Below are 12,516 nucleotides of genomic sequence, written 5' to 3'. Positions count from 1 at the left end.
AAGCATCTCTTCATGGCATCATAATGAACATATCGTTCCTACATTTGTTCGTTATCATATTCCAGCGTCACATTTTATGAGTCATTGTGTCATCATTCATATGTGTTCAACAAACTTTTTTGATCTACAAATTGCATACTAATTGTTTTCATGTTTGCTCATGCGTGACCCTTGTGTTTTCCCCTGCAAGACAAAAACAAAAAGAAAGCGCGAAAATTCACGCTGCATTCTTAGTTGCATGTGTTAGGTACCATGAGCCAACCATGTTGGGATCATAAACCCATTTCTAAAATTAAAAAAAAAAACACACACAAACAACAAAACAAAATGATTGAGCATGGTACCTAATGCGTAGTTAATTAAGAAAGGATGTCTCTTCGGGCATCTCAATCTCATAATTACATTTTCCATGCGTAGCATGCGTATTCTCGAGTCTTTCATCGTTATGAAATGTTGTTGAAGTATTGGCGATCAAAATTTCCATTCCCTGGGTTATGGGGTTGAACCAAGCTCGTGCTTTTATGAAAAGGTTCATCGAGTTAAGTTGAAGCATGGAAGTAACCATCTTGCAAAAATTGGGGCAAAAGATGGATCGTGTTACATCATTGCTTCGTCTACTGCCAAACACATTTAGGGCTGTCGATGTCCCTGTTACTTCCAGTTTCACCTTGACGGAGATGTCATGGACCATGTTGAAAATCTAAATTGATTCAACCCCATATCCAGTGTTAAAATTTGCAATACTTCAACTGTGCATCATTCGCATACATCCATGTTGTTCATTGGTTGCATTTCTCATTGCATTCTTTCCTTGAAAAAAAAAGAACTTAATCATTGTTATAAAAAAGAAAAAAACATGCTTTACGGTGCCCTCACCGAACTTGTGCTAGAGCTAGAGTAATGGGTGAAGTAGAGGAGATACAAGGCCGACATGGAGGCCATGAAAGAGCGAATGGCCACGATGATGGCCATGATGAGCATGAGGAAGATAATGGAAGCCAATGCGGTTACAATTGCCGCTACCAGCACTGTTGCTAAGGTGAACCCGATGCCCCTATCTGGCCTCAACCAAATGAATCATCCAACCTTAGATATGGTAGGCAAAGATTTGGGAAGTAGGGGCGGCCCCCATTATGCGCAAAACAAGCATGCCTTCCCACCATATGGCTTGCCTCCCAACTATACGCCACCCAATGTGGCGTACACTCTCAATAAGAATGTCAATAACTCCACTCCTATACCCATTGAGAGCCAACAACCCCAAACTGATCATGCACATGTCTCTTAAACCGTGGGGGAGACACATGAAATTCCACACCACAATCTAGCCGACTTCGAGCCTTGCCTCGGATATGCCACTGAAGGGCAAGCAGTTGGTGGTATACCCCTACAAAACCCTTTGGAGGGCCCTCAGTATCACCCACAACTACACCTCTTGTATTCCACGACAAGTAAAAACCCTCATGCTATGGCAGAAATGGGAAAGTTGGATCATCTAGAGGAAAGGCTCAGGGCCATTGAATGAGGTGAAGATTATGCCTTTGCTAACCTAGGAGAGTTGTTCCTAGTACCCAATATCATCACCCCTCCCAAGTTCAAGGTGCTGGACTTTGACAAGTACAAGGAGACTACTTGCCCCGAGAACCATCTAAAGATGTATTATCAGAAGATGGGGGCATATGCAAAAGATGAGGAATTGTTGATACATTCCTTCCAAGAAAGTCTTACTGGGGTAGCTGTTACTTGGTTCACTCACTTGGAACCTTCCCGAGTCCATTCTTGGAAGGACCTAATGGTTGCCTTTGTTAGGCAGTGTCAGTATAATGGCTTCGGATAGGAGGCAACTACAGAACATGTGCAAAAAGGGGGCACGAATCTTTCAAAAGAATACGCCCAAAGATGGAGAGACTTGGCAGCTCAAGTAGCGCCCCCAATAAATAGAGAAAGAGATTATCACAATGATAGTAGACACGTTACCAGTATTCTACTATGGAAAATGGTGGGTTACACACCTTCAAGCTTTGCGGATTTGGACTTCGCCAGCGGAAGGATCAAAGCGGGTCTGAAAAAGAGGCAAATTTAATCATCCCACTTGGACAAATGAGAAAACTGGGGCAAATGAAGAGGGTGAGAATGAGGGAGAAGCCCATGCTGTGACTGCCATTCCTATAAGACCAAGTTTCCCACCAACCCAACAATGTCATTACTCAGCCAATAACAACCCTTCTCATTACCCACCACCCAGTCATCCACAAAGGCCATCCCTAAAATCAACCACAAAGCCTACCTACCGCACTTCCAATGACAAACACCACCTTTAGCATAAACCAAAACACCAACCAAGAAATGAATTTTGCAGCGAGAAAGCCTGTAGAATTCACCCCAATTCTAGTGTCTTATGCTGACTTGCTCCCATGTATACTTGATAATTCAATGGTAGCCATAACCCCAACCAAGGTTCATCAACCTCCATTTCTCCTAGAATACGACTCGAACACAACGTGCGCTTGTCACGGAGAAGCCTTGGGGCATTCCATTGAGCATTGTAGGGGCCTAAAGCGTAAGGTGCAAGGTCTAATTGATGCGGGCTGGCTGAAATTTGAGGAGAATCGCGTGTAAATCCTGACATTGACAAGAGATGCCACACATGGGGCAATTTTGAAAGCTGTTGTTAGATGTCTCTAATGACTCATCAGGATTTTCAACTTTCACCGGAATTGGGTGCAAGCCATTGGTCTATTTGCTCAAGCAACCTGTGCTCCTGAGTTTGGACTTCCAAGACCGTTCAATCGGAGATCACTCGTCTTGCACGTTGGTGCGGCTGCCGTAAAACAACGAGTAAAGTTCAAAACAAATAAGTTTCAAAATAAAAATAAAAAAGGGAGTTCAAAAAGAAAAAAAAAAGCAAAAAAAAAAACATTTGATTGACTGTGTTTTCAAGACGTTCATGTGACCTCATTCCGAAAAGTTTGTCTTTTTAGAGAGAAGTGAGTTATCAAGAATAGGATGTTGGATAAATGGCCTCAGTTACCTTAAGAAAAAGGGGGGGTTGAATTAAGATACGAAGACTATTCCCCAATTAAACTTTCGCTCTCTCTTTTCGGATTAACAATGCACCATGAATTACTCAAAAGACAATTCAAAGTAAACTTCTTTAAAGAAAAAGATAAATAGCAATAAATAAAAGAAGTTTAAGGGAAGAGAGGAATGAAAACTTGATTTATACTGGTTCGGCCACTTCTCGTGCCTACGTCCAGTCCTCAAGCAACCCACTTGAGATTTTCCATTCTCTTTGTAAAACTCTTTTTACAAAGTCTGAACCACACAGGGACAACCCTTCCCTTGTATTCAGGAATCCTCTATAACAAGAGACCCACGGTCTCTTAATCCCTTTTCAGAAATAAGAAGAAGAGAAGAAGAAATCTCTCTTAAAAGAGATAGATTGTATAATGAAGATCAATCAAAATTCTTTATTGAGTATGCAAGTGGTTGACCAAGGAATCTTTTTGAGAGGATAAAGCTGTTTGGGCAATGAAAAGTCTCTTTAAATTCGTGTTTCCAAGTCACCTTTGATTGTCATTCATAAAACATCTGAATAGATGTGACTTGGAAATTATTTTCTGAAAATCCCCTCTGGTAATCGATTACAAGACTTGTGTAATCGATTACAAGCTTTAAAATTTGAATTAAAACGTTCAATAAACTGCTGGTAATCGATTACCATCCATGTGTAATCAATTACACATTATAAATTTTGAATTCAAATTTCTAGTGACCGTGATAAACATTTTCAGTTGCTGGTAATCGATTACTAGAGAGAAAATCTCAATTTGAAATGATGGAATTCTTTGGTCAAACCTTTTGTTTTTTCAATTTAGAAACTTCTTCCTAAAGATTCTAGAGATCAACTTGATCATATATCTTGATTTTCTTGGATTCTTGTCGTGAATAAAACTTAGAAGCACTTGATCCTTTAGCATCATCAAGACATCAAAACATCTTGCTTCTACATAGGAGTCATTTGACTTAATCCATCAACTGAAAAATCCTTCAACTATTTCTCGTCCTTGGAAAATTCTTTTTGCAAGAATCAATTGCTTCTTTCATTCTTCCTCACTACGAGGTTGTGAAAACAAGACAACAATTGGTACCTCTAAGCCTTACACTGGGGCAATGAAAGGCACCATGCAAAAACCTCAAGCGAACCTAGGGGCAGATTAGAAGTTTTCACCCAATAGGTTCCCAGCTACAAGGTCATGACGAAAGATAACAATTGGTACCTCAAAGCCTTACACTGGGACAATGAGGGGCATCGTGCATGACCCTCAAGTGAACATAGGGGCAGATCAAAAGTTCTCACCCGCCGATGTTTTTATACAAGAAAAAAAAAGAAGGGGAGACAAGCCCTGGAATTTCAATAGATTGATTAAACGTCAAACGGCTCCATTGACGTCACTCCAAAATGGTCAAGTGACTAAGTCCAACAGAATATACACTTTGAGGGAGTTCCCGGAGAGATTTTCAAAAGATAGGATAAGGTTGCATGAATTATCACCTTTTTCAAAAGGACAGTCAATCTGTGTTTTCCAAAAAAAAAAATCAAAATCGCAAAATAGGGAAAGAATGTCATGAACATTGTACAACTTTCCATTGCATTGCATTGTTTCATATGAGGTCAGCATTACCAAAATTTCACGACAAAGGTTGCATGCGTCTGCATCCCTAAAAAACATGTTAACTGCATAGATTTCCTACATCTCGTGTCCAATCTTGTTGGATGACCAGCCCTCTCGATGGGCCGATCTCTTGTTTTCTCATAAAGGTGGACCCTTGGGTACTAGTACATATCACCTTTAGAGGACCATATGTCCTCGCCATCAGAGGGCTGCACGCCCTCGCCTTTAGAGGGCTACGCGTCCTCATTTTCAGTGTGCTCCATATCCACACCTTAGGAGAATATAAGGTCCTTTGCCCTTAGATGCTTAACCGAGACTTGTGCTCCCGGTTAAGGGGCCAGTAGTTTCCTTTTATCAGTTCCTAGGCCACCCCCTGATATTGGAGGGCGACCAACTGTGCGAGCACATCCAGAGAGGGAGGCTATCATGCATCTACTATGCATACTGGGGCAAGTTTTCCCCCGTGCCGCTGCAAAAAGACGAGTGCGGACCATGCGCACCAACATGACCACCCTTACGTGGATGACGTTGCTATTTAGCAACATTCTGCCCAGCGACCACAATGCCAATCTCCCCCTGCAGATGTATCAGTTGGTCTGTGCCGTCATGACATAGGTAAGTATGCACTTGGCTCAATTGATTTCTGATGTCATCTATTATTTGCAGGGATCGCGCCCACAAGACACCCAGTGGACCCGAAGAAGTCCAACAGGGCCCTGGGGTTTCCAGCTCTGGTTACAGGCCTCTGTCAGTCCTACAGGGTGCCCGTTCCCCCAGCAAGGTCATGCCATCGTGACATAGGTAAGTATACATATGGTTCAACTGATTTCTGATATCATCTATTGTTTGCAGGAATCGCACCCACAAAGACACCCAGTGGACCCGGAGAAGTCCAACAGGGCCATGGGGTTTCCAGCTCTGGTTACGGGCCTCTGTAGTCCTACAGGGTGCCCGTTCCCCTCGACAAGGTCACGTCATCATGACATAGGTAAGTATGCACATCGCTCAACTGATTTCTGATTTCATCTATTGTTTGTAGGGATCGTGCCCGCAAGACACCCAATGGACCCGAAGAAGTCCAACAAGGTCTTGGAGTTGCCAAGCTCTAATTACGGGTCTCTGTCAGTTCTACGGAGTGCCTGTCACCTCCAGCAAGGGCATCAGGCCCCCTACTAATCGAGCTTTCATCAAGAAGTATTGCGTCCCCAGGCAGGCACAGGGCAAAATACCACAGCAGCCTGGGGATGGCCGACAGCGGGCAACAAACGCACCGCCATCACCTCTAGAGTTCACCTCAGCTCATCCACATAAAGGTTAGAGCGTTGCTTACGGCCCATGGCCGAGCAATAAGCGACCAAGTCCAAAGCCAAAGGTAAGCAAAGTACTAGGTCAATGACCGACAAGCCATCACGCGTCCAGCTCAAGACGTTAAAGAAGCGCTACTAGGAGGCAACCTAGTAACTTTTAAATCTCTGCTTGTTTGATCACCTTTGTTTCTCAAGTAATAGTAGGACACACCTAGTTGCTCATGATCCTAGGAATTTAAATAAAACAAGCACAAGCTCGGAAGGTAGTCATACCTCACAAAAAATATATGTATATATGTATGTGTAGGTAGAAAGATACCTTGGATATGCATGTATATAGCAAAAATATCTCACAAAACATATATATGTATGTTTAGGTAGCAAGATACCTTGGATATGCATGTATATAGCAAAAATATTATACGTATGTTTAGGTAGCAAAATACCTCATGGAAAAAAAGAGAGAGCAAAAAGAGAGCGAGCAAGAAAAGAATAAGAAGGATGAAAAAAAAATAATAATAGAAAATAAAAAATAATAAAGGTTGTCTAGCTAAAAAACAACATGCTTGTGAAAAGAGATAACTTCCAGCTTTTCTTTGAAAAATTCACTGATCATAACCAGTTTTTGAAAAAAATGTGTGAACACATTTGAAGGGTAAATGCTGTGAAAAGTTTTTTCGAACACCCAAGATAGACTCGGATGAATGCACAAATTGATAGAAGAACATATTTTGGAAATACTGGGTTGACTTAAAAAAGGGAAAATGAATCCTGAGCCCTAGTGTCACATGACCATAAAAACTTGATGCTTGAGTGTCCACATGGGTGCATGCATGACAAGTTTTGCATAAAATTTCCTAATCATCATTGTTGCACGTGTATCATCCCCTTTTTCCCCGAACCGCTGGCCAAACCCTGACATATATCATGACCAGTCGTTCTACAAGCCTTGAGCCAAAATCCCAACTTATCATAAACCTTGACCTAGGGTGAGAATGTCAATCCTTGCCCTCGGGATAAAACAAAAAAAGAAAAAAAGAAAAGAAAAGAAAAATTCCCAATCAAAGAGTGGGAGAAAGCAAAAATGAAAGAAAAAATTCTCGATCAAGGATCGGAAGAAAACAGAACAAACATGCAGAAAGGTCTTTAGACCAACAATATCTGAACAATACAGAATTGTAACCAAATAAACTAAAAAAAAAGGATAAAGGAAACCACGACTTAAAGTGGTCCTCTCCCTTTGATTGCCAACCAAAATCTTGTGTGCTAGCGACTTTCTCGCCCCGCATTAAACAAAAACAGAAAAGGAAAAGGCCCAAAAACACTCAAAGCCAAATTTCCTACCAAAAGAACCCATTCCCAAGGAAAGTCCTATTGATCCATGATCATACATGTAATCTTTGATTTGATAGGAAATGATTTGCAAAGTCAAGTCATGACATATCTATGGTTCGGAATTAGGATAAAACACTTACCTGTGTGAGATTGATACACTTTGAGTGATTTTCTCCTATCTTTGTTGGACCCAGTGTTTCCTCTAAATGGTCATTTAGAAATGAAATGCTAAACATCCAAAATCTCATTTACGGTTATGAGAAAATTTCATCAGCATACTCTCCTTCCCCGATAGACACATTGTTTTTCATCCAAAAAGCATATGTTGCTCTGATCAGTTGGAAGTTTTGTCTCTTTACTAAAGCATGTTCACATTTTGGTGAAGAAAGCACCGAGACTATTTTTAGTCTCACAGTTATCAAGAACTACGTAGGTCTGAGTTCCTCATCACAAATTGAGGATACGTAGGAGCAAAAGCCCTGCTTTTGTCGACCACCCCACCTTTTGTTACCATGACCCGAGAGGCCGGGGGCATGCGGAGCCACATGACCCTGGGATCCCCAAATTCGTATGTTCCATCACTTATCATTTGTATGTTATCCTATTTCTATGACTTGAGGGACTAACGTTTGTTTCGTTTTGATTGACTTTTGTTTTGTGCATACATGTCGTTTGAACTGTTACGTTTGTATTTACTTCGTTGTTGTCAATAGTGTTTGTTGAAGTTCTGAAATCGCGTAGCTTTTTTCATTTTTTAGGAACGTCGTCCAAAATCAAAAAAATGAACCAAAATCATGATAAAAAGAAAGAAGTGTTGTGAATAAATGTCTACGTATATAAAAAAAAAGAAAAATGTTTCTCATATATAAATGTAGAAGGAAAATGTGTATAGAAGGATTTTTGCGTGTGTAAATAATGTGTGAAAAGAAATCTTTGTGTGTGTGAGTAACGAGTGTATATAAAGAAACTTTTGTATAAACCATAGGTGTGTGTTGGGAAAAACGAAAAAAAAAATCTTTGAATGTAAATAGGGTTTGATTGTGTGACGTAAAGAGAGAGAGTTCCAATGCGCATACAGAAAAAGTTTATCATGTATAAAGAGTGTAGATATACAAAGAAAAATTTCTTCATAGAGGACCATAGGTGTATAATTTTGTGAATATATAAAAATGAAACAAAAAGGAAAAAGAAAGAAAGACCGCGAAAGTCGACATGTTATAGTTAAGAAGTATAAATCATTCGTAAAGAGCAAACGTATCTTCTGGAATCAAGGGACTGATGCTAAGAGTTTATTTTCCGGAATAACCGAGATAAGAATGGATGAATTCATTGAACTGATGAAAGAACATAACTTGGAAACGTTGGGTCTGTTTGTGTAAATTCCCAACCGTAGTATCACAATGCCATAAACGGGATGCTTGAGTGCCCACCTGGCTGTAGCCATGACTAATTTTGCACGTTGTTTTCAAATCATCATTGTCACGCGTGCCTTATGGAATAATATGGAAGTTCGGTCCGAGACCGACACCTTGACACCCAAATTTGTTTTGCCCCAGATATCAAGATCGGGTTCCCACGATAAAAGACCCCATTGACACAACCTTAGACCTTTTTGAACCTTGGCCTATAAAAAAAAAAAAGATTCCTCATCCTTTCCCCCGAAGCAAAGGACAGCAGAATCTCCTCAAGGTAGAGCGAATAGAATGCTAAAACCCGATTTCCCAAAGAAAGGGGTAGAGAAGGAGAAGTGAAAAGAAAGAAAAAGAAGAAATGGGAAGAAGGAAAAAGAAAAAGATGAAAATAAAGAAAAGAACAATAAAAAAGAAAGAAAGAGAAGGATTCCCAATCAAAGGTCGAAAGGAAGTAAAAATGGAAAAGAAGCAATTCTCAATCAATGGAAGAGAGAGAACGGAAGATCTTCAAACAAGATAAATTTTCGGCAAGGTAAGTGACTGCCGGCAAATGAAAACCCATTTTTGGTGTCTCTTCCTTTCAGATTGCCATTCCCAACTGGCGATATCCCACCCCACATGAACAAAGAGGAAAAGACCAAAACACCCAGCTTCCTCTCCAAAAACACTACCCTCGAGAAAATCCTATTGGTCCGTGATCGTACGTTTGATCTTTGATTCGATAGGAAGTCGTGTGCAAAATAAAGTCATGGTGCAGTTATGGTTTGGGAATAGGATAAAACACTTGCCTGTGTGAGTTTTATACACTGAGTGATTTATTTTCAGCTTAGCCCGATGTTTCCCCTGCATGTTCATTTAAAAGCTAAAAGTTGACATCCTGCCCTTCATTCTCGGTTACAAGGAAGATTACCTTTGGCACAAGTATATTGTTTCTCTAAGATATGGTGCTCTCGCGAATGATTTATTTTTCTTTGCAAAAAAAAGCATGTTTGCCTTTTAGGTGAAAAAAACGGTGGACCGTTTGGTCCTGCCAGCCCACTTTTTATTCGGAGCCCCATGAATGTCATTGCCTAGCGCTGTTCATGTGTCCTCCACCTTCGAGTCTGGAGCCCCGCGAAGTTATTGCGTAGCGCTGTTCGCCAATTCTTCATTCTCCACTTTTTTTTCAGAGCCCCATGAATGTCATTGCCTAGCGCTGTTCATGTGTCCTCCACCTTTGAGTCTGGAGCCCCGCGAAGTTATTGCGTAGCGCTGTTCACTAATTCTCCATTCTCCACTTTTTTTCGGAGCCCCATGAATGTCATTGCCTAGCGCTGTTCGTGCATCCTCCACCCAAAAAGTTTGGAGCCATGCTTCGTGATTGACTAGTGAGGACCCTCTAGTGCAATCCTCCATTCTCCACTTTTTTTTCGGAACCCCATGAATGTCATTGCCTAGCGCTGTTCATGTGTCCTCCACCTTCGAGTCTGGAGCCCCGCGAAATTATTGCGTAGCGTTGTTCGCCAATTCTCCATTCTCCACTTTTTTTCGGAGCCCCATGAATGTCATTGCCTAGCGCTGTTCATGCATCCTCCACCCAAAGAGTTTAAAGCTATGCTTCATGATTGACTAGTGAGGACCCTCTAGTGCAATCCTCCATTCTCCACTTTTTTTTCGGAGCCCCATGAATTTCATTGCCTAGCGCTGTTCATGCATCCTCCACCCAAAGAGTTTGGAGCTATGCTTCATGATTGACTAGTGAGGATCCTCTAGTGCAATCCTCCATTCTCCACTTTTTTTTCGGAGCCCCATGAATGTCATTGCCTAGCGCTGTTCATGAATCCTCCACCTAAAGAGTTTGGAGCTATGCTTCATGATTGACTAGTGAGGACCCTCTAGTGCAATCCTCCATTCTCCACTTTTTTTTCGGAGCCCCATGAATGTCATTGCCTAGCGCTGTTCATGTGTCCTCCACCTTCGAGTCTAGAGCCCCGCGACATTATTGCGTAGCGCTGTTTGCCAATTCTCCATTCTCCACTTTTTTTCGGAGCCCCATGAATGTCATTGCCTAGCGCTCTTCATGCATCCTCCACCCAAAGAGTTTGGAGCTATACTTGATGATTGACTAGTGAGGACCCTCTAGTGCAATCCTCCATTCTCCACTTTTTTTCGGAGCCCCATTAATGTCATTGCCTAACGCTGGTCATGTGTCCTCCACCTTGGAGTCTGGAGCCCCGCGAAGTTATTGCGTAGCACTGTTCGCCAATTCATCATTCTCCACTTTTTTTTCGGAGCCCCATGAATGTCATTGCCTAGCGCTGTTCATGCATCCTCCACCCAAAGAGTTTGGAGCTATGCTTCATGATTGACTAGTGAGGACCCTCTAGTGCAATCCTTCATTCTCCACTTTTTTTTGGAGCCCCATTAATGTCATTGCCTAACGCTGTTCATGTGTCCTCCACCTTCGAGTCTGGAGAACCGCGAAGTTATTGCGTAGCGCTGTTCGCCAATTCTTTATTCTCCACTTTTTTTTCGGAGCCCCATGAATGTCATTGCCTATCGCTGTTCATGTGTTCTCCACCTTCGAGTCTGGAGCCCCGCGAAGTTATTGCGTAGCGCTGTTCGCCAATTCTCTATTCTCCACTTTTTTTCGGAGCCCCATAAATGTCATTGCCTAGCGCTGTTCATGCATCCTCCACCCAAAGATTTTGGAGCTATGCTTCATGATTGACTAGTGAGGACCCTCTAGTGCAATCCTCCATTCTCCACTTTTTTTCGGAGCCCCATGAATGTCATTGCCTAGTGCTGTTCATGTGTCCTCCACCTTCGAGTCTGGAGCCCCGCGAAGTTATTGCGTAGCGTTGTTCGCTAATTCTCCATTCTCCACTTTTTTTTTCGAAGCCCCATGAATGTCATTGCCTAGCACTGTTCATGTGTCCTCCACCTTCGAGTCTGGAGCCCCGCGAAGTTATTGCGTAGCGCTGTTCGCCAATTCTCCATTCTCCACTTTTTTTCGGAGCCCTATGAATGTCATTGCCTAGCGCTGTTCATGCATCCTCCACCCAAAGAGTTTGGAGCTATGCTTCATGATTGACTAGTGAGGACCCTCTAGTGCAATCCTCCATTCTCCACTTTTTTTCTGAGCCCCATGAATGTCATTGCCTAGCGCTGTTCATGTGTCCTCCACCTTCGAGTCTGGAGCCCCGCGAAGTTATTGCGTAGCGCTGTTCGCCAATTCTGCATTCTCCACTTTTTTCCGAGCCCTATGAATGTCATTGCCTAGCGCTGTTCATGTGTGCTCCACCTTCGAGTCTGGAGCCCTGCGAAGTTAGTGCGTAGCGCTGTTCACCAATTCTCAATTCTCCACTTTTTATTCGGAGACCCATGAATTCATTGCCTAGCACTGTTCATGTGTCCTCCGTTATCAAGCGCGGAGCCTCTGGTGACTGGGAAATATGTTTTTCTGTTATTTTCCGGATCGTTTCCTTCGCAGGAGTAGAGACGAGAGTTGTCATCACAGAAAGGGCAGGACGGACGAAATCAGTGTCTTATCTTTGCTTTCCTCTTATCTCCGATGAGAGGTAAGTAAAGAGGGGCAACTGTCAAACCCTAATTTCGTCCGAGGATTATTATTTGATGATATACAACCTTTGATTGGCCGCTTCGAGATACTTGGCACCCTTTGTTGCAGAATATGTGAAGTCCCGAGACGTGCCGAAAATCAAAAGGAAGCAGGCTTACGCGATCCGTGAAAATTCCGTAATGTGACGTCGAAAGGAGGTGTTTTTTCGCAATCCGTGAGTTTTC

Source organism: Glycine soja, chromosome 4 (assembly GCF_004193775.1).
Source record: "Glycine soja cultivar W05 chromosome 4, ASM419377v2, whole genome shotgun sequence".
Lineage (NCBI taxonomy): Eukaryota > Viridiplantae > Streptophyta > Magnoliopsida > Fabales > Fabaceae > Glycine > Glycine soja.
This window is presented reverse-complemented; position numbering follows the sequence as displayed.